Consider the following 27,996-nt stretch of genomic DNA (forward strand, 5'->3'; position numbering starts at 1 on the left):
CTGTAGTCCCAGCTACTCGGGAGGCTGAGGCAGGAGAATGGCGTGAACCCGGGAGGCGGAGCTTGCAATGAGCCGAGATCGCGCCACTGCACTCCACCCTGGGTGACAGAGCGAGACTCCGTCTCAAAAAAAAAAAAAAAAAAAGTAAGATTACTACCTAGAAGGTAGAAGTCATTGCTTCTGTTCCTCCAGCAGTCAGTTGTTTAATAACTCTAGGTTTCCTTTCGTTTTTATCCCCAGTTCTTACTACTAAAACTTATTTGACTTCCTATCAGGAAGCAGACAAAACGCCATTTAAAACCCTGGATAGAGGCTTTAAAGGATACACAAACAGCATTGTCATTTTGTTCATCACCATTTTGATGTGCTACCCATTCTTCCACCCTCCCTTTCCTGCCCCCAAGCCTCCCAGCCAGGCCAGATGTGAAGATTATATTAATCACTGATTCAGAGAACATTAATTCTTGTCTGGATTAATTATCTACTAAATTGCTTATTATCTGTGACTACCTTGCAGAGAATATCTCAACAGTGCAGTAAATTAGCTCTCCTAGACTTGAGCTTCCAGCCAGGCATTTAGATCACTCTTAAGCCTTTGTGGAATTCTGAGGGAAAAAAGCAAGATGCCTCAATGCCAATGCTGGGCCTTAAGACTCTACTCCCCTCCCTGTAGGGTGGGGCAAGTGGCTCAGCTTTGGAAAATCATTTTGCCAGTAAGATTGCCTGTGAATCCCTTTTAAGAAGTTGTCCTGATCTGAGCCTGTCTTCCTGAGCACTTTGGTGCTAAATTGAAAATGGTAAGCTAAAGCAGTGACAGATCCACATAGCCTCTTTAACCTCTTTATTGTCTTGCCAAAAAAAAAAGTTTCTCAGGTTAAACCTTGGTCTTTAACCTCCCTTTGTTGTGGAGAAAATGTGTCACTAATCAGTGGTCCAAAGGATATCTAGCTTTGGTTGCTCAGTTCCTGCAGCATAACAGATACGACTTATGCCAGGGAAGGTAGAGGCTGATTATGGAGACACCCAGGAGCAGGAATAAGAAGGGATAGGTCTGTTCTACATAGAACCTCCCCAGATCTGAAGTTAAGTCTTGGAGAGTTTCCAAAGTGCTGAAGTAAAAAGGAGACTTGGAGGGCCTTTGCTTAATGAACAAGAGGCTTGTGTCCTCCCAAGAACATGGAGTTCAGAAGGGAGTAACAGGTACCTAAGCTATATAGCTCACAGACTGAAACCTGCCCGCTCACCCCGTCCCTGGTGACTGAGAGCATTTTTGCTCAGAATTTTCTAAGAGGACTCTCCCTTCAGAAATCCAATTTGCTACCAGAATTTTGTTTAGACTCTGAGAATCTCACCCTTTCACTTCCATCTGTGAATGGACATAGATGTGTTGCTCAGGGATCAGAAACATCAGAGTCTAGGGCCCAGTGGCATGGTGTTGCATTAATAGTTAGAAAAGTGATTGGTCAACTCTACTGTAAAAGAAGTAAATAGTACAGTTTTGTAAATGTCAGGTCTGTTCTATTGTTTTATGATCTGAAGACTATCAAACTGGTTGATAATCAAAGAAAAGGTTGGTGGTTAGAATAAGTAAAATTTCAGTTAGAAAGATAGCTTACCAGTTTTCCCTGTGCTTAATTAAGGAAATCAAGAGTATTTCAGGATGTTGAGAACTGTTGTAAAATGGAATTGAAGTAAGTGTCTCTCACCTTCTTAGGTGTATCAGAGAGAGGAAGTGGAAGGACAGTAGTAGCATCTTCATACTTACTTTTGCCAGCCCAGCCTCCATTTCAAAGACTTTGTCTTCCATCCTGTCCAATGATGTGGTCAGGGATGGGCTCTGAGGTGGCAGTGAGGCCCCACCTTGGTTTGCTCAGCTGTGATGTGTAGTCTCCACACAGCTTAAGGGTTTTTAAGGAGTTTTCTCACAGGATTACCTCCACTCCACTCATCTACCATCAGCATCAGAAAGGTTAATATCCCTGGGACCATTCCACTTATAAAAGAGATGAACTAGTGTGCTTTCTCCCCTTTTCCAGGTGTGCCATCCATATACAGTCTCCTCTTGGCCAGGTTCAACAAGTGTTTCCAGGGAACCCTGTGACTTGAGCCTAAGTAGCCAAAATGTATTGAGTTTACGTTTTTCCAGAGGACAAAAGTATTTCTTGTCCCTTTTCCCTCATGCTCATATGTTTTAGCTGAGGCTTAAAAGGCCAAGTTGAGTAATGTCTCTGGAACTGAGACAGAGCCAGGGACCCATGTACCCAGGGACCAGTCCCCTGGGGAATCACACAGTGGCTCAGACTAGACTGCTCTGTCCCACCAGAACTCTGCTGCTGTTCATTTCCCTCAGGACCACCCAGGAAAGCAAGTAAGTTGGCCTTCTCATCATTCGATCACCTAATCTCTTGGGCTGCAGGATGACAGCATATATAGATCTCCTGTTTAGACAGTGTGTTCATAATTGTAGAAAGGGATAGAAAATGGAACCACCAAGAGGCTGCGTCATTTTTGAAGAGGATGGCAAGGATGACCCCAAATGAGCTCAACAAAACTGGGAATCCAAGGAATGGTGCTTGTAGGGAAAGAGAGGTCAGTTTTGGTCCTTAAACCTCTTGGCACCTGGTGTGGGTTATAAAACAAGGAGCTGGAGTAAAATTGTCCTTACCTCCAATCCAAATGCTGTCCAGGATTTGGGAGCTACCCAACCTGTGGGTATATGGTGTTGGTTTCCATTTTTTGTTTGCGTGTTTCCAAAACAATCTTGCTTGGTACTGCATGGAAAGTTGAAGCTTTTCTTCTTGCCCGCTCAGGACCACCTGTCTGGGCTGGCCTCTTCCCCGTGTCTTCACAGCGTTCCTAAGGAAGATTTTTGCAGCGCTCTCTGGAGCTGAGGGGAGTGGAATTTGGTCCAGAGAAGGCAGAAGGAAATAGTTTTCCTGTTTCCTTTTCTCGAGGCAGATGTTCTCAGGCTTCCTTCACACCTCCTTCCCATGGGTGCGGCTGGCAGTACAGTCAGGTTGTGGAGGAGGGCTCAGAAGAAAGGGGCACTGGTTCAGCCCCAGGTTTGGTCTGAGACAGGCACACAGCAGATACTATCCCACCTTCCTCTCTTAAGAACAGGCCAGCCACACATATAACCCTTTCCCTACTTTACTAATATGTCCCTTATGTGGTATCAGCAACGGAGGACAGGCAGACTTACCCCCTGCCATCTGGAGAGAATGTTGTTACTACCCGTAAAACTTGACCACCCCCATATCCCACTCCTTTTTGTAAAAACAAATGCTTAAACCTGTGAGCCTGCCATTCCTTTCTATGTGTTAATCAGTTTCCTTCCATTTGAGCTGTGTGGGAGGGAAGGGCATTGAAACTGTAGATTGTAATCTTGTGCCAACCAATAAAAACCAGTATTTCACACATATCCCTTTTAGTGTCTGGTGTCTTCTTTCCAGAGGTTTCCCTTGAGTCCTTCATGTCAGTCTTTTGGTTTCCCCCACTCCTCTGCTGGATTCTTGGGAATTGCCCTAGAGGTCAAGGGTGATCCCATGGAAGATTTGGTGTGCAGGGCATTCAGGTGAGAAATGCAGTGGAGAAGCCAGAGGCTATTAAAATCAGCATGTTGTTGTATCTTGCCATCCTTGCAACCAGGTGCCCAGAGAGAGCCCTGGTTAGACGGTCAGTGCCCAGTGCTGAGGAGAGGGCCTGTCCCCCTTAGCCAGGGAGGCTTTCTAGGGGGCACAAAGGAGCTGGAAGGGGAAAGAGGTGAGCCACTTTCAGAATAAGGAAGCGTCGCAAGAAGTTGCCTTCCTCTGTGTGGGGTGGAATCAGGAAGGGTGGAGCCATTTTTGAAGTTGTGTAGTGGTAGGGCTTGCAGGCAGAGAATGGGTGAGTGTCTTCAGTGGGAGAGCAGCATTAAGTGAGCTCTGTCCCCTGGTCCCAAAATGGAAGGAACAGTTTGAGCTGTAATGGAAAATAAAGTCTGATGAGATCAAATTATGGAAAACCACAGAAGCCAGTCCAGAGAGTTTGGTTTTATGCATGGGCGTGTTCCTGAACAGGGCAGTTATGTGGTATCAACCATGTCTGAGGAGGAGCCAGCAGGAGAGTTTGGAGTGGAACAGTCTGGAAGCCGTTGTGATACCATGCAAGGAGTGCACTGGAAATGCAGTGGGGGATATAGAAACAAGAATGAACAGCATATCACAGAGAAACACCCATCCGCCAAGACAAGCTGGCTTCTCTAGGATGGGACTTTGTTGGCATCACCACTGGTCAAGTATTTTAAGCCAAGAAACCTGATGGGGTCAGTGGAAGAGAGTCACTTCCAGGAACAAGACTCACACAAATCTAACTCGTAAGAGACTAATGTATATGCCCAGGTGCTAATCGGTTCATTTATATGATGGTAAACATCAAAGTTACCTGGTTTGTGTACTGGCTGGCTGTATGGGAGGCCAAAACTAGGCAGAAAGTGGGTTACTGAGCAATAATAATAACCTGTTGACCATTCTACCACAGGACGAATTCCCTTTCAGTTGGTCAGAGAACTCTCCCCCTAAAATTCTGATTCTGCAGGCTTCCTTTGTCCATTCCATGATGATCACCCTTCATTCCTCCATCAAAGGATTCTTCCTTTTGCCAGATTTAGTGTGTATGATGAGGCTATGAGCTCATACATGCTGATACAGGTGATGTACTCAGGAAACCACCAACTGGCCACCTCTAATTGGGATTTGAGTGTTCTGGAAACTCCCCACTCGCCCATGTCAGATCATTATGGACCATTCTAAAGCTGATCCATCATCACATTTACTACATGATTCTATTTCATTTGCAGAGGGTAAATTGCAAAGTTCAGGATTACCTTTCTGCAGCCTAGTCTTCCAATGGCCTGCAGGACTTGTGGCTAGAGAGAAAGAACTCTAAAGAGACACCCCAAAACTTCGGACATGGGTGGAGAGAGAAAAATCAGCCCTGAGGACACCATTGCAGCTCCTGTCATTGTGGGGACCAGCATTGCACTTCCTCCATCCTTTGTTGACATGCCGGGCGGTAGCACTGACCGTCTAGGCCAGTTTGAGTTGGTAGAATAACTGCTCATCCCTAGTCGGGGTGGCTTCCATCTCTGGACACCTGATAACTGTTCCAAGAAAGCCTGGTGTTACAAGCCATGGCTTTGCTTGCTTTCTGGTTTCCAACAGATTGAGGCTGTGAAGGGTTTATTTTATATCCTTGATCTTGTGACACCAAGCTAACATCTCAACATCTGAGGATGTAGCCATGAGGTTCCATGTTCTATGTTCTGAATACCAGCAATGTGCTAAACCTAGGACACACAGTCTTCACAGAGGCACCTGCTTGGGTGACAGATGGCATGAAATGGGAGAGGTGACAACCTGGGAAAAGTAAGTCTCGTGGGGGGGTGAAGTAGAAAGGACCAATATCAGAGAGAGCTCAGGTGGGAGGACCATGGAAGGATGAGATGGAGATAAGAAATTGAGAAAAGGGAAGAAGGACAGTCATCCAAAGGCTACCTGCTGTAATAGAAGATACAAATGTTGGGAATTAGCCCAGGATGCAGGTCTCTGCTCCTCTGCTGACAAGCTCTTTGATCTTGAACAAATTACCATCCCTGCTCCCTCCTGTTCAGTGGGGGAGAAGTCTACTTCGCAGGATTATTGTGTTAAATAAGTGAAGGAGTGTGTGTGACACCAAAGTCAGGGTGTGATTATCAAATGGTGGCACCTCTTTGGAAATGCCAAGGCCTGTGCTGAGTTCACTAAATAAGACACAAAGTCACAACAGACGCAAGTAATCACAATGCAAAGCGATATATGCAATACAAGAAGCCCGAGGGAGTGCCTAACTCCTCAAAGGAGGCATCGTCTGAGAGGATCCATGAGGGATGCGTGGGATCCCAGCGTGAAGGGACAGCATGTTCGAGGGCAGAGCACTGTGTTCAGGGAACATGATAGGGATAGTGGGCAGGGAGGAGGGAGAGGCAGGTGGTGCCATGGGAAAGGTTAGCTGGGGTCAGGTGGCTTAGCAGGCTGTGTTTGAACTTTACTCTGCATGCCTGGGAAGCCAACAATGTTTTTAACAGAACAGTGACTACATCAGGTTGGGCATTTGGGGAAGATGATACTATCTACTCAGTGTTTCTTGTGTTCCTGGCCAGGTGGTGTTCACTGTTTTACACTTAAGTCTTTGCAGTCCTATGAGGCATAGGTCATGGTAAAGGAAATGGAGGCTTAGGGAAGCTATTTTCTAAAAGACCTAGACAAACTTGTCTAAAAACCACAGGGTAAAGCACCAAGGATGTCTAAGACAATTTGGAGAAACTGCCAGGGAAAACACAGGACTACAATGGAAGTCCTATGTTCAATCAGTATCAAGACTTAATATAAAGGTACAGTAACTAAATGTGATAAATGGAATAGCTGGATAGAAATAGAAGTGAATTAGACAATAAAAGTGAGCAGGGGACCAAAACACAGACCTGTGCATACATGGGAATATGGTAGGAGCCAGAGGAACCATGCACCTGAGTGGGGAAAGGAAGAGATCTTTAGCAAGTGGTGTTGGGACTATCAATTAACCAAACAGGAAAAAATGATATAGCGGCCAGGCACAGTGGCTCACACCCGTAATCCCAGTGCTTTGGGAGGCAGAGGCAGGAGGATTGCTTGGGCCCAGAAGCAGGGGGCTACAGTGAGCTATGATTGCACTAGTGCACTCCAGCCTAGGACACAGAGGGAGACCTGACAAAAAAAAAAAAAAGGCACAGTGGCTCACGCCTGTAATCCTAGCACTTTGGGAGGCCAGATCACCTGAGGTCAGGAATTCAAGAGCAGCCCGGCCAACATGGTTAAACCCCATCTCTACGAAAAATACAAAAATTAGCTGGGCATGGTGGTGGGTGCCTGTAATTCCAGCTACTCATGAGACTGAGGCAGGAGAATCGCTTGAACCTGGAAGGCGGAGGTTGCAGTGAGCCGAGATCACGCCACTGAACTCTAACCTGGGCAACAGAGCAAGACTCCGTCTAAAAAAAAAAAAAAATCCCTACCTCACACACCATATGAAAATAAATTCACGAATATGAAAAAAGACTCATAAAAACGTTTAGGAGAAAATGTGGAAGTTAAGTAACATATCCAAGGTAATAGAAGAACTGCAGTTCAACATGGGGGTCTGGCTCGCCAGAACCTGCCCACTTGGCAGTTCTTTCTTGGTCACTTCAGACTGTAAGAAGGACCAGGGCAAGGATAAATTGAAGGTGGGGAGGGGCAAATGAGGGCTGGATGTGCACCTGGTCCCTACACACCTCACAGGAAGGGTTGCAAGGGAGGCAGAGGGAGGGACTTCCTCATGACATCGCCATCACTCAATAAACAGGCACTGGTGATGGGCCTAGATGCTGACAGGGTTCTTGTGTGAGAGAGACCATCAGGTACTCCACAAACATCTATTGAGGGCAGATGGGTGGTCATTATGCTTAGGTAGGTGTGAAGAGGATGCAGATAAAGCAATAGCAGTGAATCCTTGCATGATAGAGCAGGAAGGATTTTAGGGATCATCTAGTCCAATCCTCTGTTTCACAGATTTAGAAATAGACACAATGAGAAGGGATTTCACTAGTATTCTAGTTTGGAACTCTAAGTGAAAAATACAGATCACTGGCCATGCTGTAAATAGCTGCTCTGTTTCTATTGACATGAAAATCTTTTTTAAAAAATGGTTATCCTGGCTGGGCATGGTGGCTCACACCTGTAATCCCAGCACTTCAGGAGGCCAAGGCAGGTGGATCATTTGAGCTTGGGAGTTTGAGACCAGCTTGGCCAACATGGCAAAATCCCATCTCTACTAAAAATACAAAAAAATTAGCAGGGTGTGGTGGTGCATGCCTGTAATCTCAGCTACTCGGGAGGCTGAGACACGAGAATTGCTTGAACCCAGGAGGCGGAGGTTGCAGTGAGCCAAGATCGCACCACTGCACTCCAGCCTGGAAGCCAGAGTGAGACTCTGTCTCCAAAAGAAGGGTTATCCCACTCTGGCCACCAAACTCTATCAGCCAGTGCCACATCAAGACCCATGCCCGTGACTTCATCACTCATTCACCATTAATTACTCCATCTTTCTTGTCCCCATGTTCTTCCAGTGTAGTCTCCCTCAGAATCCCAGACCTGAATTAATCCATCTTATTTTATTTTATTTTATTTTTTTCTGAGATGAAGTCTCGCTCTGTCACCAGGCTGGAGGGTAGTGGCGCAATCTTGGCTTACTGCATCTCCTCCTCCTGGGTTCAAGCAGTTCTCCTGCCTCAGCCTCCTGAGTAGCTGGGACTACGGGCGCATGCCACCACAGCCAGCTAATTTTTGTATTTTTAGTGGAGACAGGCTTTCACCATGTTGGCCAGGATGGTTTTGATCTCTTGACCTCGTGATCCGCCCGCCTCGGCCTCCCAAAGTGCTGGGATAATCCATCCATTTTCATCCCCTCCTATGTGAGAGCTGAGCCTGCCCAGAGAAAACCATATATACCATGGGGTCACTATGGGTTCATGTCTCCCCTCCACTCCACCTCCAGTGCTTCCCATCAATAGCCAGTGACTATCACATTGACAAGTCCAAAGGTCACTTATCAGTTCTCATCTGACCACTGGCTCCCAAATCCTGTGGTGTCCTTGGCAATATTTCTTGTTCTCTTCCTACCCATAGCTTTTAGGTGAGGTTCCACCTCCTTAGATTAGTACCCAATACCTTTTGTGAGTTGGCCCCTGCCCACCTCACCAGACTAATTTCTTGCCACTGTCTCATCCTTGTTTTCCCCTGGCCTCATAGAACTTCTTACAGTTCTCCAAATGCATGCTACACCATCACACTGTTTCACAATTCACATGTTCTGTACCCTCCTTTGGGAAAGATCTCTGAGATACTTCTTCCTATGCTGGACTGTGTGTCTGCTTGGACATGCCCCTGTTCTGAAGGTGCCTTCTGAAGGAAGGAAAGAGATTTCTCCATTGTGGTATCCAGCTAAGTGATGCAGAGCAGGTACCCTGGAAATGAAATATGGGTTGGAACAAGCAAAGAGCCAAATGACATTTTGGGGATGTCTGCCGCACAAGAAATGTGTGCCAGTGTCACCGGGTCCCCTCAACCCCCTCCCTCCACATACCCCTTCACTTCCCCCAAACCCTGGAAGCAAATGCAAGGTTCCCTGGGACCCGGTGCCAGAGACGTTTGGAGCAGGTGGAGGAGGTGGGGAGAGCCAGGTAAAGAGGCTCTTCCCTTTGGGGCAAGGGTGACATTCAAATAGTGTGGCACTCACTGACCAGTCAGAACAAACACGCGATGGAGGCTTCTCCTCTGAGGCCCCTTCCCCAGGTTTCTCTTCCTGCCTTGAGTCTGGAGGGCAAGGGAGTAGGAAGAAGAGGTGCTTTTCTAGGATAAGGAAACCCTCAGTTCCTGCTGCTCCTCTTAGCTCAGCTCAGCAGCCTGTGAACTCTCCCAGACCTGGGGCAAGAGCTAATGGGAGGCTGGTCACTTCCTGCCAGGCTTGTGCCCAGGCAGAGGAAGCCAAGTTTGGGTGAGCCTGGAAAGGAGGAGAAGAAGAGGGGAAGTTTTGGGGGCTTGCAGTTTATGGGGTGGAGTTGAGGAAAATTTGTTTTGCTTGGGGCAAACTCCATCTGAGGAAGTTGAGTGGACCAATTATAAGAACTAATATTATTTTCTAATGTTTTTCAACTTATAAAACACTCTCCCATCAATTCAGACCATTCCTTGAACACCTACTACCTGCACAGGCCCAGGACCCAGACCTTCACATCTACCTTGAGGGGCAGGTACTTCCATCCCCGCCTTGCTGCAGAGGCAGCTGAAGCCTGCAGGGAGCTGGAGGACAGGAGGGAAAATCAGTTGAATGTGGAGCAGGTTGGGAAGGTGAAGGAAGCTGGGGACGGAGAACAAATATCTTGCAAGTCAGGCCTCTGGTGTTCTCAGGGGCTGGTCAGTGAGGGGTTCTCTCCGTTAAATCTTCAGGACTCACTCAGTCCCTGCTCACTTGTCCCTTGCGGGTATGCAGGCCCGGCATGGGCACCTCTTCCTCCCTCCCCCTAGCCTGGGCCCTGCCCAGCCCCGCTGACCCCTTACCTCAGAGTGGGGTGGGAGCCCAAGGCCGACCTGGCCCCAGGTCCAGCCTCCCACAGGAGACCAACAGGCTTCTTACTGGCTGAGATGGTGGGAAAACCGCTCGAGCGAAGGCAGGAAAGTGGGAAAACACGGGCTGCACATGGAACACCAAGTGATTTCACAAAGAAGTGAGTCAGTGTAGGGAAAAGCCTGGAAGGAGGCGCCCCTGGGGTCAGGACACCGTGGGCTGGCCTGGCAAGGCTGGGCCTGTGCAACAAAATGGCAGGCAGGAAGAGTCCGCGGGCAGCCTCAGCTCTTCTTCCTTACTGTGTCCGCCCCTTCCCAGTCCTTGGAGCTTGGTCTGTGGAGTCGTCAGTCATTCATTCCACTATTTAATTTTTAAAAGACTCTTTAAGAAACAATTTTTTTGGCCAGGCTCAGTGGCTCACACCTGCAGTCCTAGCACTTTGGGAGGCCGAGGTGGGAGGATGGCTGGAGCCCAGGAGTTAAAGACCACCCTGGGCAACAAACTGAGACTCCTTTTCTACTAAAAATAAAAACCTGGCCAGGCATGGTGGTACAGGCCTGTAATCCCAGCTACTTGGGAGGCTGAGGCAGGAAGATCCCTTGAGCCCAGGAGTTCGAGGCTGCGGTAAGCTATGATGGTGCCACTGGGTGACAAAATGAGACCCTGTCTCTAAAAAAAATTTTTTAATTAAAATTAATTAATTAGGCTGGGCGCGGTGGCTCAAGCCTGTAATCCCAGCACTTTGGGAGGCCGAGACGGGTGGATCACGAGGTCGGGAGATCGAGACCATCCTGGCTAACACGGTGAAACCCCGTCTCTACTAAAAAAATACAAAAAACTAGCCGGGCGAGGTGGTGGGTGCCTGTAGTCCCAGCTACTCGGGAGGCTGAGGCAGGAGAATGGCGTAAACCCGGGAGGCGGAGCTTGCAGTGAGCTGAGATCCAGCCACTGCACTCCAGCCTGGGCGACAGAGCGAGACTCCATCTCAAAAAAAAAAAAAAAAATTAATTAATTAATTAAAATATTCAAAATAAATTTAAAATAATTTTAGGACAGGCACAGTGCCTCATTCTAGCACTTTGGGAGGCCAAGGCAAGAGAATTGCTTGAGCCCAGGATTTTGAGACCAGCTGGGACTAAAGGCACACGTCACCGCGCTCTGCTAATTTTTTTTTTTTTTTTAAGTGGAGATGGGGGGTGTCACTATTTTGCCCAGGTTAATCTCCTGTTTCCTAGCTCAGGCAGTCCTCTTGCTTGGTGTCACAAAATAATGGAATTATAGGCATGAGCCACCCCACCCGACTTTAAAAGGCATTCTTTATTATTATTATTTTTTTTTTTTTTTGAGACAGAGTTTCGCTCTTGTCACCCAGGCTGGAGTGCAATGGCATGATCTCGGCTCACTGCAACCTCCACCTCCCAGGTTCAAGTGATTCTCCTGCCTCAGCCTCCTGAGTAGCTGGGATTACAGGTGCCCGCCACCACACCCAGCTAACTTTTGTATTTTTCGTGGAGAGGGGGTTTCACCATGTTGGCCAGGCTGATCTCGAACTCCTGACCTCAGATGATCTGCCTGCCTTGGCCTCCCAAAGAGCTAGGATTACAGGTGTGAGCCACTGCTCCCAACCTCTTTATCACATTTTTTAAAAAGTTGTATTGAGGCTGGTCACGGTGGCTCACGCCTGTAATCCCAGTACTTTGGGAGGCCAAGGCGGGTGGATCACAAGGTCAGGAGTTCGAGACCAACCTGGCCAACGTGGTGAAACCATCTCTACTAAAAAGCACAAAAATTAGCCAGGCATGGTGGCTAACGCCTGTAATCCTAGCTACTCGGGAGGCTGAGGCAGGAGAATCGCTTGAACCCAGGAGGCAGAGGTTGCAGTGAGCCAAGATTGTATGACTGCGCTCCAGCCTGGGCGACAGAGTGAGACTCCATCTCAAAAAAAAAAAAAAAAAAAAAAAGTATTGAGCTATAGAGCTATAATTAACATACAATAAGCTGCACATATTTAAAATGCATAATTTGAAAGGTCATGACATGTTTGCCTATGAAACTATCACTGCAACCAAGATAATGTACATATCCATCACTGCCAAAAGTTTCTTTGTGCCCCTTTGTGCCCTCTCCCCTGGCCCTTGGCCCCCTAACCCCAGGCAAACACTAATCTGCTTTCTGTCACATTACATGAGTTTGGAAGTTCTAGAGTTTTCTATAAATGGAATCATACATAATAAATGTTGTATATGTTGTGAGGTATAGAGCCAAATTGATTTTTTTCCATGTAGATATCCAATTATTCAACACCATTTGCTGAAATCCTTTTATTCCTAGTTTGCTGATTTTTCAATCATAAAAGGGTGTTGAATGGTCAAATGCATTTTTTGGCATCCATTGAGATGATCATGGCTGGCACAGTGACCCACGCATGTAATCCCAGCAGTTTGGGAGGCCAAGGCTGGAGGATTGCTTGAGCCCAAGTTCAAGATCAGCCTGAGCAACATAGTGAGACCCCCTATCTCTACAAAACATTTTTTAAAAAAAGTTAGCTGGGCATGGTGGTGTGCACTTGTAGTCTCAGCTACTTAGCAGGCTGAGGCGGGAGGATCACTTGAGCCCAGGAAGCTGATGCTGCAGTGAGCCATGATCATGCTACATCATCCCACTGCACTCCAGCCTGGGCGACAGGCGAGATTTTGTCTCAAACATAAATAATATAATATTTTTATTAAAAAAGAGATGATCATGTGGACAGTCTTGTTTCCCACCGTCACACTGCCTGCGCTCACCCTTGCCAGGTTGGCATGGAGTACCCTGACCCCACTACTCACTACCCTTGGAGCCTCCAGTCACTTAGTACCTTAATCTCAGTGTCCCTAGCTTCAAAATGGAGATAATGACAGCTACCTCATAAAGATTATTAGTAGATTGAAAGAAATAACATACATGGGATATGTTATTGTCTCACTGTCCTATTAATGTGGTGTATGACATTGATTTTCTGGTGAACTACCCTTACATTCCTAGGATAAATCTTTGGTCATGGTATATAATCCTTTTTGATATGCTATTGGATTTTTTTTTTTTTTTTTGGAGACGGAGTCTTGTTCTGTCGCCCAGGCTGGAGTACAGTGGCGGGATCTCTGTTCACTGCAAGCTCCGCCTCCCGAGTTCACGCCATTCTCCTGCCTCAGCCTCCTGAGTAGCTGGGACTACAGGCGCCCGCCACCGCATCCGGCTAATTTTTCGTATTTTTAGTAGAGACGGGGTTTCACCATGGTCTCGATCTCCTGACCTCGTGATCCTCCCGCCTCGGCCTCCCAAAGTGCTAGGATTACAGGCGTTTTATACTAGTTTACTAGTAGTTGGTTGAGGGCTTTTTGTTTTGTTTTGTTTTTTGTTTTTTTAAGGCAGGGTCTCACTCTTTTGCCCAAGCTGTAGCGCAGTGGCGCTCTCACGGCTAACTGCAGCCTCAAGTGATCCTTCCACCTCAGTCTGGGCTCAAGTGATCCTTCCACCTCAGTCTCCCGAGTAGCTGGGACTACAGGCGCATACCACGATGCCCAGCTAATTTTTTTGTATTTTCTGTAGAGATGGGGTCTCACCATGTTGCCCAGGCTGGTCTTAAACTCCTGGGCTCAAGTGATCCTCCCTCTCAGCCTGGCAAAGTGCTGGGATTACAAGCATGAGGCACCACATCCAGCCTCAAGCAACTGTCTTGGCTCAATGTCCCAAGTGGCATGGGCCACCACGCGTGGCTAAAAAATTTTTTATTTGATTGATCGATTGATTGATTGATTGGTTGATTGCAGACAGTGTCTCACTCTGTCGCCCAGGCTGGAGTACACTGGCACAATCATAGCTCACTGCAGCCTCGAACTTCTGGGCTCGAGGGATTCTGCTGCCTCAGGCTCCTGAGTAGCTAGGACTATAGGTGCTTGTTGAGGATTTTTGAATCTATATTCATAAGGAATATTGGTCTATAGTTTTCTTGTGGACTCTTTCTCTGGCTTTGGTATCAAGGTAATGCTGGCCTAATAGAATGTGTTAGGAAGTGGATCCTCTTCAATTTTTGCAAGAGGTTGTGTAGGGTTGGTATCCATTCTTTTTTTTCTTTTCTTTTTTTTTCTTGAGGAGTCTCACTCTGTCGCCCAGACTGGAGTGCAGTAGTACAATCTCTGCCTCCCTGGTTCAAGCGATTCTCCCACCTCAGCCTCTCAAGTAGCTGGGATTACAGGCATGAGCCACCACGCCAACCTAATTTTTGTACTTTAGTAGAGTCAGGGTTTCACCATATTGGTTAGCCAGGCTGGTCTTGAACTCCTGACCTCAGGTGATCCAGCTGCCTTGGGCTTCCAAAGTGCTGGGATTACAGGCATGAGCCATCGTGCCCAGCTGTTGGGAGATTTTTGAGTACTGATTCTATCTTTTATTATGGGTCTGTTGAGATTTTTTTTTTTTTTTTTTTTTTTTTTTTTTTTTTTTGAGACGGAGTCTCACGCTGTTGCCCAGGCTGGAGTGCAGTGGCGCGATCTCGGCTCACTGCAAGCTCCGCCTCCTGGGTTCACGCCATTCTCCTGCCTCAGCCTCCTGAGTAGCTAGGACTACAGGCGCCCGCCACCGCGCCCGGCTAATTTTTTGTATTTTTAGTAGAGACGGGGTTTCACTGTGGTCTCGATCTCCTGACCTTGTGATCCGCCCGCCTCGGCCTCCCAAAGTGCTGGGATTACAGGCTTGAGCCACCGCGCCCGGCCCCTGTTGAGATGTTTTATTTCTTCTTTAGTCAGTTTAGATAATTTGTGTGTTTCTAGGAATTTTTTCCATTTCATCCAGATTATCTTATTTGTTGGCATACAATTGTTCATAGTATTTGCTTATAATCCTCTTAATTTCCGTAAGGTCAGTAGCAATATTTCTGTGTTTATTTCTGATTTTAGGTATTTGCATCTTCTCTCTTTTTCTTAGTCTAAAGTTTTACTTTTTCTTTGGTCTTTTCAAAGAACCAACTTTGGTTTTACTAATTCTACTTTTTTTTTTTTTTTTTTTTTTATTGAGAGAGGCTCCCTCTGTCGCCCAGGCTGGAGTGCAGTGGTATGATCTCGGCTCACTGCAACCTCCACCTCCCGGGTTCAAGCAGTTCTCCTGTCTCAGCCTCCCAAGTAGCTGGGACTACAGGCACATGCCACCACACACAGCTAATTTTTTTGTATTTTTAGTAGAGACAGGGTTTCACCGTATTGGTCAGGCTGGTCTTGAACTGCTGATCTCAGATGATCTACCCACCTCGGCCTCCCGAAGTATTGTAATTATAGGCGTGAGCCACTAAGCTCGGCCAATTCTATTTTTTAAAATTCTCGACATCATTTATCTGTTATCTAATATTTATTGTTTCCATCCTTCTGCTGGGTTTAGGTTTTGTTTGCTTTTCTTTTTCTAGTTCCTTAAGGTGTAAAGCTAGGTTGTTGATTTGAGATCTTCCGGTGTTCACAGCTATAAATTTTCCTCTGAGTACTGCCTTTACTACATCTCATCAGTTTTGGTATGTTTTCATTGGTCTGAAAATATCTTATATTTCCCTAGTGGTTTCTTCTTTGACTTGCTGGTTTAAGAGTGTGTGGTTTACTTTCCACATATTTGCAAATTTTCCAGTTTTCTTTCCACATGTGATGTCTAGCTTCATTCCACTGTGGTCTAAGAAAGTACTTTGTGTGAGTTCAGTCCTTTGAAATTAATTGAGAATTCTTCCATGGGCTAACACCTATGTTAGTAAGGGATGTTGACCTGTAGCTTTCTTTTGCACCTTCGTCTGCTTTTGATATCAGAGAAAAACTGAGTCAGAATGAGTTAGAAAATATTCTCTCCTCTCAATTTTTTGGAAGAGTTTAGGAGAGATTGGTATTAATTCTCCTTTAGATGTTTGGTTACAAAAAAAAAAAAAATTCACCAGTGAAGTCATCTAATTCTGGGCTTTTCTTTGTTGGAAGGTTTTTAAGTTTATTAAGATCTGTTTTGTGGCCTAACATACCATCTATCTGGGAGCGTGTTCCATGTGCACTTGAGGATACTGTATAGTCTGCTGTTGCTGGTGGAGGGCTCTGTGTGTGTCTGTTAGGTCTAGTTGGTTTATACTGGTTTTCTTTTCTTTTCTTTTTTTTTTTTTTGAGACAGAGTTTCACTCTTGTTGCCCAGGCTGGAGCGATCTCGGCTCACTGCCATCTCCGCCTCCCAGGTTCAAGCGATTCTCCTGCCTCAGCCTCCCGAGTAGCTGGGATTACAAGCATGTACCACCATGCCCGGCTAATTTTGTATTTAGAGATGGGGTTTCTCCATGTTGGTCCAGCTGGTCTTGAACTCCCGACCTCAGGTGATCACCCACCTCTGCCTCCCAAAGTACTGGAATTACAGGCGTGAGCCACTGCGCGCGGCCTGGTTTATACTGGTTTTCAAGTCCTCTGTTTCCTTATTGATCATCTCTGTAGGAATGTATTCCACCCATTATTGAGAGTAGGGGATTGAAGTCTCCAACTACTATAGAACTGTCTATTTCTAAACAAATACCTCATGTTCCTACTTATATGTGGAAAATAAAACAATCAAACTCATAGAAGCAAAGAGTATATTGGCCAGGCATGGTGGCTGACGCCTGTAATCCCAGCACTTTAGGAGGCCAAGGCGGGCGGATCATGAGGTCAGGAGATCGAGACCATCCTGGCTAACATGGTGAAACCCCGTCTCTACTAAAAAATACAAAAAATTAGCCGGGTGTGGTGGCGGGCGCCTGTAATCCCGGCTACTTGGGAGGCTGAGGCAGGAGAATGGTGTGAACCCGGGAAGGGGAGCTTGCAATGAGCCAAGATCACGCCACTGCACTCCAGCCTGGGCGACAGAGCGAGACTCCGTCTCAAAAAAAAAAAAAAAAAAAAAAGAAGCAAAGAGTATGTTGGTGGTTACCAGAGGCTGGGGGTAGGGGGAATGGAGAGATGTTGGTCAAATGGTATAAAGTTGCAGTTAGACAGAAGGAATAAATGATAAGTATTTAAGGAGATGGATATGTTAATTAGCTTGATTCAATAATTCCACACTATATACATATATCATAATATCACTTTGTACCCCTTAAAGATGTAAAATTATAATTTGTCAAAAAATTAAAAATTTTAAATAGCAACTAAATAAAATAATGCTGCACAGGCCAGGTACCGTGGTGCACGCCTGTAATCCTAGCACTTTGGGAGTCCGAGGTGGGAGAATCACTTGAATCAAAGAGTTCTAGACTGGCTTAAGCAATATAGTAAGACCTCACCTCTACAGAATTTTTTTTTGTTGTTTTTTGAGACGGAGTCTTGCTCTGTTGCCCAGGCTGGAGTGCAGTGGCACGATCTCAGCTCACTGCAAGCTGCAAGCTCCGCCTCCCAGGTTCACGCCATTCTCCTGCCTCAGCCTCCGGAGTAGCTGGGACTACAGGCGCCCACCACCACACCAGGCTAATTTTTGTATTTTTAGTAGAGATGGGGTTTCACCGTGTTAGCCAGGATGCTCTCGATCTCCTGACCTCATGATCTTCCCGCCTTGGCCTCCCAAAGTGCTGGGATTACAGGCGTGAGCCACTGAACCTGGCCAAAAAAAATTTTTTTTAATTAGCCAAGCATGGTGGCACACACCTGTAATCCCAGCTACTCAGGAAGCGAAGATGGGAGGATCACTTGAGCCCAGGTGGCGAAGGCTGCAGTGAGCCAAGACAGCACCACTGCATTACAGCCTGAGTGACAGAGTGAGACCCTGTCTCAAAAAATAATAATCTGCTATAAATATTCTTGTACACATTTGTGAAGATACATATTTTCATTTTTTTCTGGGAGGGCACTTGTTGTGTCATTAGGTAAGTTTATATTTAAATGTATAAGAAAATTCTAAACAGTTTTCCAAAGTGATTGTACCATGCCACACTACTACCAGCGATGCATGAGAATTTCAGTTGTGCCATATTCTCTTAAAAATTAAGTATCTTTATTTCTTTTTTTGAAAACTCTATTTCTCCCCTCAACTCTGTCAGTATTTGCTTCATATATTACGGGATTCTGTTGTTCAACATGTATATTATTATACTTACTGTATCTTCTTGATGAATTGACTCCTTTATCATTATAAAATGTCTTCCTTTATCTTAACAATTTTTTACTTAAAATTGATTTTGTCTGATATTACTTTTTTTTTTCTTTTTTTTTTTTTTGAGACGGAGTCTCACTCTGTCGCCCGGGCTGGAGTGCAGTGGCCTGCCATTCTCCTGCCTCAGCCTCCCGAGTAGCTGGGACTACAGGCGCCCGCCACCTCGCCCGGCTAGGTTTTTGTTTTTGTATTTTTAGTAGAGACGGGGTTTCACCGTGTTAGCCAGGATGATCTTGATCTCCTGACCTCGTGATCCGCCCATCTCGGCCTCCCAAAGTGCTGGGATTACGGGCTTGAGCCACCGCACCCGGCCTGTCTGATATTAGTGTAGCCATTTTTGCTCTCTTTATGCTCTTCATGGGATACCTTTTCCATCCTTTCACTTTCAATTTATTTGTGTCTTTGAGTCTAATGTAAGTTTCTTATAAACCACATATACTTAATGTACTTAGATTTTTCTTTTTCTTTTTCTTTTTCTTTTCCTTTTTTCTTTTTCTTTTTTTTTTTTTTTTTTTTTTTTTGGAGACAGAGTCTCACTCTGTTGCCAGGCTGGAGTGCAGTGGCGTGATCTCAGCTCACTGCAACCTCTGACTCCCTGGTTCAAGCGATTCTCCTGCCTCAGCCTCCTGAGTAGCTGGGATTATAGGCATGTGCCACCACGCCTGGCTCATTTTTGTGTTTTCAGTAGAGATGGGGTTTCACCGTGTTGGTACGGCTGGTCTTGAACTCCTGACATCAGGTGACCCACCCACCTCAGCCTCCCAAAATGCTAGAATTACAGGCCTGAGCCACCGCACCCAGCCACTTGGATTTTAAAAATCATTTCAAGGCTGGGTATGGTGGCTCAGAAAAAATACTTTTTCTGTTTTTTTAAACAGAGCAAGACTCCATCTCAAAAAATAAAATAAAATAAATAAAAATAAAAATAAAAATAAACATTTCTGGCCAGGCGCAGTCGCTCACACCTATAATCCCAGCACTTTGGGAGGCCGGGGTAGGCAGATCATGAGGTCAGGAGTTCGAGACCAGCCTGACCAACATGGTGAAACTCTGTCTCTTCTAAACAAAATACAAAAAGTAGGTATGGTGGCACATGCCTGTAATCCCAGCTACTCAGGAGGCTGAGGCAGGAGAATCACTTGAATCTAGGAGCGGAGGTTGCACTGAGCCAAGATCGCGCCACTGCACTCCAGCCTGGGCAACAGAGCGAGGCTCCATCTATAAATAAATAAATAAAATAAAATAAACATTTCAACCATTTTTCAGTCTACAGTTCAGGGGCATTAAGGACATTCACACTGTACAACTATTGCCACCATCCACTTCTGGAATCTTTTTCCTCTTCTCAAACTGAAACTCTGTACACATTTAATAATAACTCTCATTCTCCTCTCCTCCTAGTCCCTGGAAAGTCCTATTCTTTCTATGAATTCGCCTCATGAGTGGAATCATACCGTTTTTGTTCTTTTTTTGATGGGCTTATTTCACTTAGCACACTGTCTTCCAGGTTCATTTCTGTTGTGGCACGTGTGAGAACTCCATTCTTTTTGAAGGCTGAATAAAATATTCCATTGTGTGGATACACATAGTTCGTTTATTCACTCAGTTGTTGAGGAGCACTTGGGTTGCTTCTGCCTTTTGGCTGTTGTGAATGCTGTGAACGGGGGTGTACAAATATCTGTTCAAATCCCTGCTTTCAGTGCTTTGGGTATATACAGATATGGTTTGGCTGTGTTCCTACCCAAATCTCAACTTGAATTGTATCGCCCAGAATTCCCACGTGATGTGGGCCCAGAGAGAGGTAATTGAATCACGGGGGCCAGTCTTTCCCATGCTATTTTCGTGATAGTGAATAAGTCTCACAAGATCTGATTAGTTTGCTGCAGGGGCGGGGCCCTCATGGAGAACTTCTGCTAAGGCAGTGAGGAAGGGAAATGTGGGGTCGGAGCCCCCACACAGAGTCCTTCCTGGGGCACTGCCTAGTGGAGCTGTGAGAAGAGGGCCACCGTCCTCCAGACCCCAGAATGGTAGATCCACCTACAGCTTGCACTGTGGACCTGGAAAAGACACAGACACTCAATGACAGCCTGTGAAAGCAGTGGGAAGGAAGCTGTTCCCTGCAAAGCCACAGAGGCGGAGCTGCCCAAGACCGTGGCACCCCCATCTTGCATCAGCATGACCTGGATATGAGACCTGGAGTCAAAGGACATCATTTTGGAGCTTTAAAATTTGACTGTCCTGCTGGATTTCAGACTGCATGGGCCCTGTAACCCCTTTGCTTTGGCCAATTTCTCCCATTTGGAACGGTTGTATTTACCCAATACCTGTACACCTCATTGTATCTAGGAAGTAGCTAGCTTGCTTTTGATTTTATACGCTCATAGGTGGAAGGGATTTGCGTTCAGATGAGACTTTGGACTGTGGACTTAAGGGTTAATGCTGAAAAGAGTTAAGACTTTGGGGGACTGTTGGGAAGGCATGATTGGTTTTGAAATGTGAGAACATGAGATTTGGAGGGGCCAGGGACAGAATGATATGGTGTGGCTGTGTCCCCACCCAAATCTCAACTTGAATTGTATCTCCCAGAATTCCCATGTTTTGTGGGAGGAACCCAGAGGGAGATAATTGAATCATGGGTACCGATCTTTTCCGTGCTAGTCTGGTGATAGTGAGTAAGTCTCACATGATCTGATGGGTTTATCAGGGGTTTCCCCTTTTGCTTCTTCCTCATTTTTCTCTTGCTGCCACCATGTAAGAAGTGCCTTTTGCCTCCCGCCATGATGCTGAGGCCTCCTCAGTCATGTGGAACTGTAAGTCCAATTAAACCTCTTTTTCTTTCTAGTCTTGGGTATGGCTTTATCAGCAGCGTGAAAATGAACTAATAGAATATCCAAAAAAGTAGAATTGCTGAGTGATACGGTAATTCTATTTTTTTTTTTTTTAAAGATGGGGTCTTCCCATGTTGCCCAGGCTGGTTTCAAACTCTTGAGCTCAAGCAATTCTACCTCAGCCTTCCAAGTAGCTGGGACTATAGGCACACACCATAACGCCTGGCTTATTTTTAATTTTTTGAGGAACTTCCATACTGTTTTCCTTAGTGACTGCATCACTTTACATTCCCACCAGCTGGGTACAAGGGTTCTAATTTCTTCACATGTTCATGAACACTTTTTCTGTTTTTTTAAAATATATTATTTTAAAAATGTATTATTTAGAAAATATGCATCCTAATGGGTAGGAAGTGGTATCTCATTGTGGTTCTGAATTTTATTTTATTTTTTGGTAGAGATGGGGGTCTCACAACATTGCCCAGACTGATCTTGAACTCCTGGGCTCAAGCAATCCTCCCATGTCAGCTTCCCAAAATGCTGGCATTACAGGCACAAGCTAACATGCTTGACCCATTATGGTTCTGATTTGCATTTCCCTAATTATTAGTGATGTTGAACATATTTTTATTTGCCATTTGTCTTTCTTCTTTGGATAAATATCTGTTCAAGAATAGATGGATCATTTTAAAATCCATTCTGCCAATCTCTGTCTTGTATTCTGAGTGGTAAAATATAAATAATAGGGCGAACATGGTGGCTTACGCCTGTAATCATAGCACTTTGGAAGGCCGAGGTGGGAGAATCATTTAAGGTCAGGAGTTCAAGACCTGGCTGGCCAACATGGAGAAATCCTATCTCTATTAAAAATATAAAAATTAGCCAGGCATGGTGGTGCGAACCTGTAACCCCAGCTACTTGGCAGGCTGAGGCACAAGAATTGCTTGAACCTGGGAGGCAGAGGTTGCAGTGAGCTGAGATCATGCCACTGTACTCCAGCCTGGGTGACAGAACAAGACTCTCAAAAAAAAAAGTCTCAAAAAAAAAATATATATATATACACACACACGTATGTATACATGTATACGTGTGTGTGTGTGTATGTATATATATATATAAAATATTAAATTTACCATTTTTACCTTTTTTTTTGAGATGAAGTTTTGCTCTTTTGCCCAGGCTGGAGTGAAGTAGTATGATCTCAACTCACTGCAACCTCCACCCACTGGGTTCCAGCGATTCTCCTGCCTCAGTCTCTCGAGTAGCTGGGATCACAGGCGTGCCTGCCACCACACCTGGCTAATTTTTTGTGTTTTTAGTAGAGACAGGGTTTTACCATGTTCGCCAGGCTGGTCTCGAACTCCTGACCTCAGGTGATCCACCCACTTCAGCCTTCCAAAGTGCTGGGATTACAGGCATGAGCCACTGCACCTGGCCCATTTTAACCATTTTTAAGTGTAGAATTCAGTGTCATTAAGTACATTCACTGTCTTTTAATTGGTTAATTTAATCCATTTACATTGAAAGTGATTACTGATCCCGAAGGACTTACTTCTGCCATAGTGTTGTGTTCTATTGTCTTACCTCCCTTGTTTTTTTTTTTTTTTTTTTTAAGAAAGGGTCTTGGCCAGACATGATGGAGCATATCTGTAATCCCAGCACTTTGAGAGGCCAAGGTGGGAAGATCACTTGAGGCCAGGAGTTCAAGAAAGAGAGAGGGTCTCACTGTGTCACCCAGGCTGGAGTGCACTGGTGAGATCATGGCTCACTGCAGCCTTGAACTCCTGGGCTCAAGTGATTCTCCTGCCTTAGCCTCTTGGGTAGCTGGGACTACAGATTCATAACACCACACCTGGCTAATTTTTTTTTTTTTTTAGAGATAAGGTCTCACTATGTTAGCCAGGCTAGTCTTGTACTCCTAGCCTCAATCATCTCCCACCTTGGCCTCCCGAAGCATTGGAATTACAGGCATGAGCTACTGCACCCATCCTGTCCCATCTTTTTTGTTCCTCAATTTCTTCATTACTGCCTTCTTTTGTGTTTGGTCGATGTATTTTTCTACTATACCATTTATATTTCATTTTCTAGATATTTCTTGTTGTTTTCTTTTCTTTTAAATTTATTTTTGTAGAGACAGGGTTTCACCATGTTGCCCAGGCTAGTCTTGAACTCCTGAGCTCAAGTGATCCACCTGCCTCAGCCTCCCAAAGTACTGGGATTACAGTCATGAGCCACTGCGCCTGGCCCTATTTCTTAGTTGTTTTCTTAATGGTTACTATGGGAATTACAGCTAACTTACCAATATAAATAGCCTGTTTGTCATAAACAACTATGGAGGCCAGAAACCAATGGGCTGGTATTTTAAAGTACTAACAGAAAAAAATTTTCAACCAGGAATTCTAGGCAAGGCATGGTAGGTCATGCCTATAATCTTAGCACTTTGACAGGCTGAGGCAGGAGGAATGCTTGAGCCCAGGAGTTCAAACCCAGCCTAGGCAACACAGTCAGACCACATATCTACAAAAAAACAAAATTAGCTAAGTGTGCTGATGTGCGCCTGTAGTCCCAGCTACTCCAGAGGCCACGGTGAGAAGACTGCATGACCCCAGGAGTTCAAGGTTATAGTGAGCTATGATTGCACCACTGAGCTCCAGCCTGGGTGACAGAGTGAGACCTTGTCTCTAAAAAAATAGAATTCTACATCCAGCAAGACAATCCTTTAACCTGAAGTAGAAATTAAGACATTCCTGAAAAACCAAAAACTAAGGGAATTTGTTTCTGGTAAAGAAATGCTAAAGGAAGTCCTTCAGACTAAAACAAAAGGACACTAGACAATAACTCAAATCTATACAAAGAAATAAAGGTCATTGGTAAAGGTAACTACATAGGTAAATATAAAAGCTAGTATTAGTGTATATTTGGTATATAATTCCTCTTTTTGTTTCCTGTATGATTTAAAAGACAAATGCATAAAACAATTATTATTATTATTATTTTTTTTTGAGGCGGAGTCTCGCTCTGTTGCCCAGGCTGGAGTGCGGTGGCTCAATCTCGGCTCACTGCAAGCTCCGCCACCTGGGTTCACACCATTCTCCTGCCTCGACCTCTCAAGTAGCTTGGACTACAGGCACCCACTGCCACATCTGGCTAATTTTTTTGCATTTTTTAGTAGAGACGGGGTTTCACCGTGTTAGCCAGGATGGTCTCAATCTCTTGACCTTGTGATCCGCCCACGTCGGCCTCCCAAAGTGCTGGGATTACCCGCGTGAGCCACTGTGCCCAGCCCAACAATTATTATAAATCTGTGTTAATATGTCCACAATATATGAAGGTAAATTTTTTGTTTGTTTTTGGGTTTGTTTTTTTTTTCTTTTTTTGAGACAGGGTCTCAATCTCTCACCCAGACTGGAGTGCAGTGGCACGATCTCAGCTCATAGCAACCTCCACCTCCCATGCTCAAGCGATTCTCCTGCCTCAGCTTCCCAAGTAGCTGGGATTACAGGTGTACGCCACCGTGCCCAGCCTGAAGATAAATTTGTAACAATAACAGCATAAAGGGAGGGGCAGAATTGAATAGGAGCTGTTAATGTACATTATTTATGTATTTATTTTCTTTGAGATGGAGTTTTAATCTTGTTGCCCAGGCTGGAGTGCAATGGTGCGATCTCGGCTCACTGCAACCGCTGTCTCCCGGATTAAAGCGATTCTCTTGCCTCAGCCCCCCGAGTAACTGGGAGTACAGGCATATATGTCACCATGCCCGGCTAATTTTGTATTTTTAGTAGAGACGGGGTTTCTCCATGTTGGTCAGACTGGTCTCGAATTCCCGACCTCTGGTGATCCTCCTGCCTCGGCCTCCCAAAGGGCTGGGATTACAGGCATGAGCCACCGTGCCTGGCTGTTAATGTACATTATTAAAGCTGAGGTGGTATCAGTTCAAACTGATTATGATTATTCTAAGTTTATCTATATTTTTCTTCTTTTATTTTTTAGACATGAGGTCTTGCTATATTGCCCAGGCTGGACTTGAAACTATTTCTTTTTAAGTACACTTTAGCAGTTGGTGTCTTTCCATGTATTCTCCACTTAGCCCAAACTGCCAAATGTATTGGCATAAAGTTGTTCCTAATATTCCCTAATTATTCTTTTATTATTATCTGTGGAGTCTGTAGTGAAGTTACCTCTCTCTCTCTCTCTCTCTTTTTTTTTTTTTTTTGAGACACTCTGTCAGCCAGGCTGGAGTGCAATGGCACAATCTCGGCTCACTGCAACCTCCGCCTCCCAGGTTCAAGCAATTCTCCCACCTCAGCCTCCTGATTAGCTGGGACTACAGGTGCGTGCCACCACTCCTGGCTAAGTTTTGTACTTTTTTAGTAGAGACGGGGTTTCGCCATGTTGGCCAGGCTGGTCTCAAACTCCTGACCTCAGGTGATTCCCCCACATTGCCTCCTAAAGTGCTGGGATTAGAGGTGTGAGCCACCACGCCCGGCCCTCATTTTTGATATTAGTGATTTGTGTCTTTTTTCCTCATCAATCTGGCTAGAGTTTTATACATGTTGTTGATCTCAAGAAGCAGCTTTTGATTTCATTGATTTTCTGTATTTTTTTATTTTCTAATTTTTTTTATTTCTGCAGGTTTTTTTTGGTGTTTCTTTTCCTCTTCTTACTTTGTTTTTAGGTGGTAGCTAAAGTCATTGACATGAGACCTTTCTTTTTTCTGTAATACAGGCATTTAGTGCTATAAGTGTCTCTTCATTTTAGAGGCATCCCACAAATTGCGATATGTTGTTTTCATTTGCATTCAGTTCAAAATAAATTCTAATTATTCTGTGATCCAGAGGTGTGTTAATTCAGTTTCCAAGTATTTGGGGATCTTCCAAGAATCTTCTTCTTTTTCTTTTTTTTTTTTTTTTTTTGAAACGGAGGCTCACTCTGTTGCCCAGGCTGGAGCGCCGTGGCACAATCTCGGCTCACTGCAAGCCCCGCCTCCCGGGTTCACGCATTCTCCTGCCTCAGCCTCCCAAGTAGCTGAGACTACACGCACCCGTCACCACGCCCGGCTAATTTTTTTGTTGTATTTTCAGTAGAGATGGGGTTTCACTGTGTTAGCCAGGATGGTCTCAATCTCCTGATCTCGGATCCGCCCGCCTTGGCCTCCCAAAGTGCTGGGATTATAGGCGTGAGCCACCGCGCCCAGACCCAAGAATCTTTATGTTATTCATTCCTAATGTAATTTCATTGTGATCAGATAACATACTTTGCGTTTTTTTGTTGTTTGTTTTTTTGAGATGGAGTTGAGCTCTCGTTGCCCAAGCTAGAGTGCAATGACACGGTCTCCGCCCACTGCAACCGCTGCCTCTTGGGTTTAAGAGATTCTCCTGCCTCAGCCTCCTGAGTAGCTGAGATTACAGGCACGCGCCAACATGCCCAGCTACTTTTTGTATTTTAGTAAAGACAGGGTTTCACCATGTTGGTCAGGCTGGTCTCAAACTCCTGACCTCAGGATTCACCCACCTCAGCCTCCCAAAGTGCTGGGATTACAGGTGTGAGCAGCCACACCCACTCCATACTTTGTATTACTTGAATATTTTTTAATCTTTGGAGACTTGTTTTATGGACCAATATATTATCTATCTTGATAAATGTTCTCTGTGCACCCATTATTAGGTGGAGTGTTTTATAAATGTCAATCAGGTCAAGTTGATTGATTGACAGTATTGTTCAAGTCTGCATGTCCTGGCTGATTATACTCTCTACTTGTTTTATCAGTTACTGAGAGGAGTATTTAAATCTCTGACTATAATTGTGATTTTTTTTTCCTTGCAGTTCTTCTTTTTAAAAAATATTTATTTATTTATTTAGAGACATGGTCTTGCTGTGTTGCTCAGGCTGGAGTGTAGTGGGTATTCGCAGACACTATCATAGTGTCCTGCAATCTTCAGCTCCTGGGCTCAAGCAATCCTCATGCCTCAGCCTCCAAGTAGCAGAGACTACAGGTGTGCCACCACACCTGGTCATTTCTTGCAGTTCTATCAGTTTTCGTGGCATATATATATATTATATATATATTTTGTTGTTGTTGTTGTTGTTGTTGTTAGAGAGAGTTATGCTCTTGTTGCCCAGGCTGGAGTGCAATGGCGCAATCTCGGCTCACCACAACTTCCGCCTTCCAGGTTCAAGCAATTCTCTTGCCTCACCCTCCCGAGTAGCTGGGAGTACAGGCATGTGCCACCACGCCAGGCCAATTTTTGTATTTTTAGTAGAGACAGGGTTTCTCCATGTTGGTCAGGCTGGTCTCCATCTCCCGACCTCAGGTGGTCTGCCCACCTTGGCCTCCCAAAGTGCTGGGATTATAGGCGTGAGCTGTTTCATATGTTTAGAAGCTCTCTTATTGGGCACATGGACATTTAGGATTGTTATGTCCTTGATTAACGTTTTTGTTATTATGAAATTACCTTATCTCTGGTAATATACTCTGCTCTGAAATTAACTTTGCTTGATATTATCATAGCTCTTCCAGCTTTCTTTTGATCAATGTAAACATAGTGTAAGCATCTTTCCACCCTTTAAATTTTAGCATATTTGAATCTTTACATTCAAAATGTATTCTTGTGGGCAGCATGTATTGAATCTTGCTTTTTTATCCAGTCTAAAAATCTCTGATATTTAAATAGGTTGTTTAAACCATTTACTTTATTATTTTTTTTTTTATTTTTATTGAGACAGGGTCTCACTCTGCTTTCCAGGCTGCAGTTCTGTCGTGCGATCCCAGCTCACTGCAGCCTCAACCACCTGGCCTTAAGTGATCCTCCCACCTTAGCCTCCAGGTAGCTAGGATTACAGGCAT

General features: G+C 45.0%; 1 long non-coding RNA gene across 1 annotated transcript in view; it reads right to left on the minus strand.

Annotated features, from left to right (window-relative positions):
• The window catches only part of LOC107129565 (uncharacterized), a 39,629-nt gene continuing 11,633 nt past the window's right edge, over positions 1-27,996 (minus strand). The window contains exon 2 of the long non-coding RNA XR_001490305.4: positions 1-3,960. This is a non-coding gene — a long non-coding RNA (uncharacterized lncRNA). The remainder of the gene's footprint in view (positions 3,961-27,996) is intronic.

This window comes from Macaca fascicularis, chromosome 4 (genome assembly GCF_037993035.2).
Source record: "Macaca fascicularis isolate 582-1 chromosome 4, T2T-MFA8v1.1".
Classification (NCBI taxonomy): domain Eukaryota; kingdom Metazoa; phylum Chordata; class Mammalia; order Primates; family Cercopithecidae; genus Macaca; species Macaca fascicularis.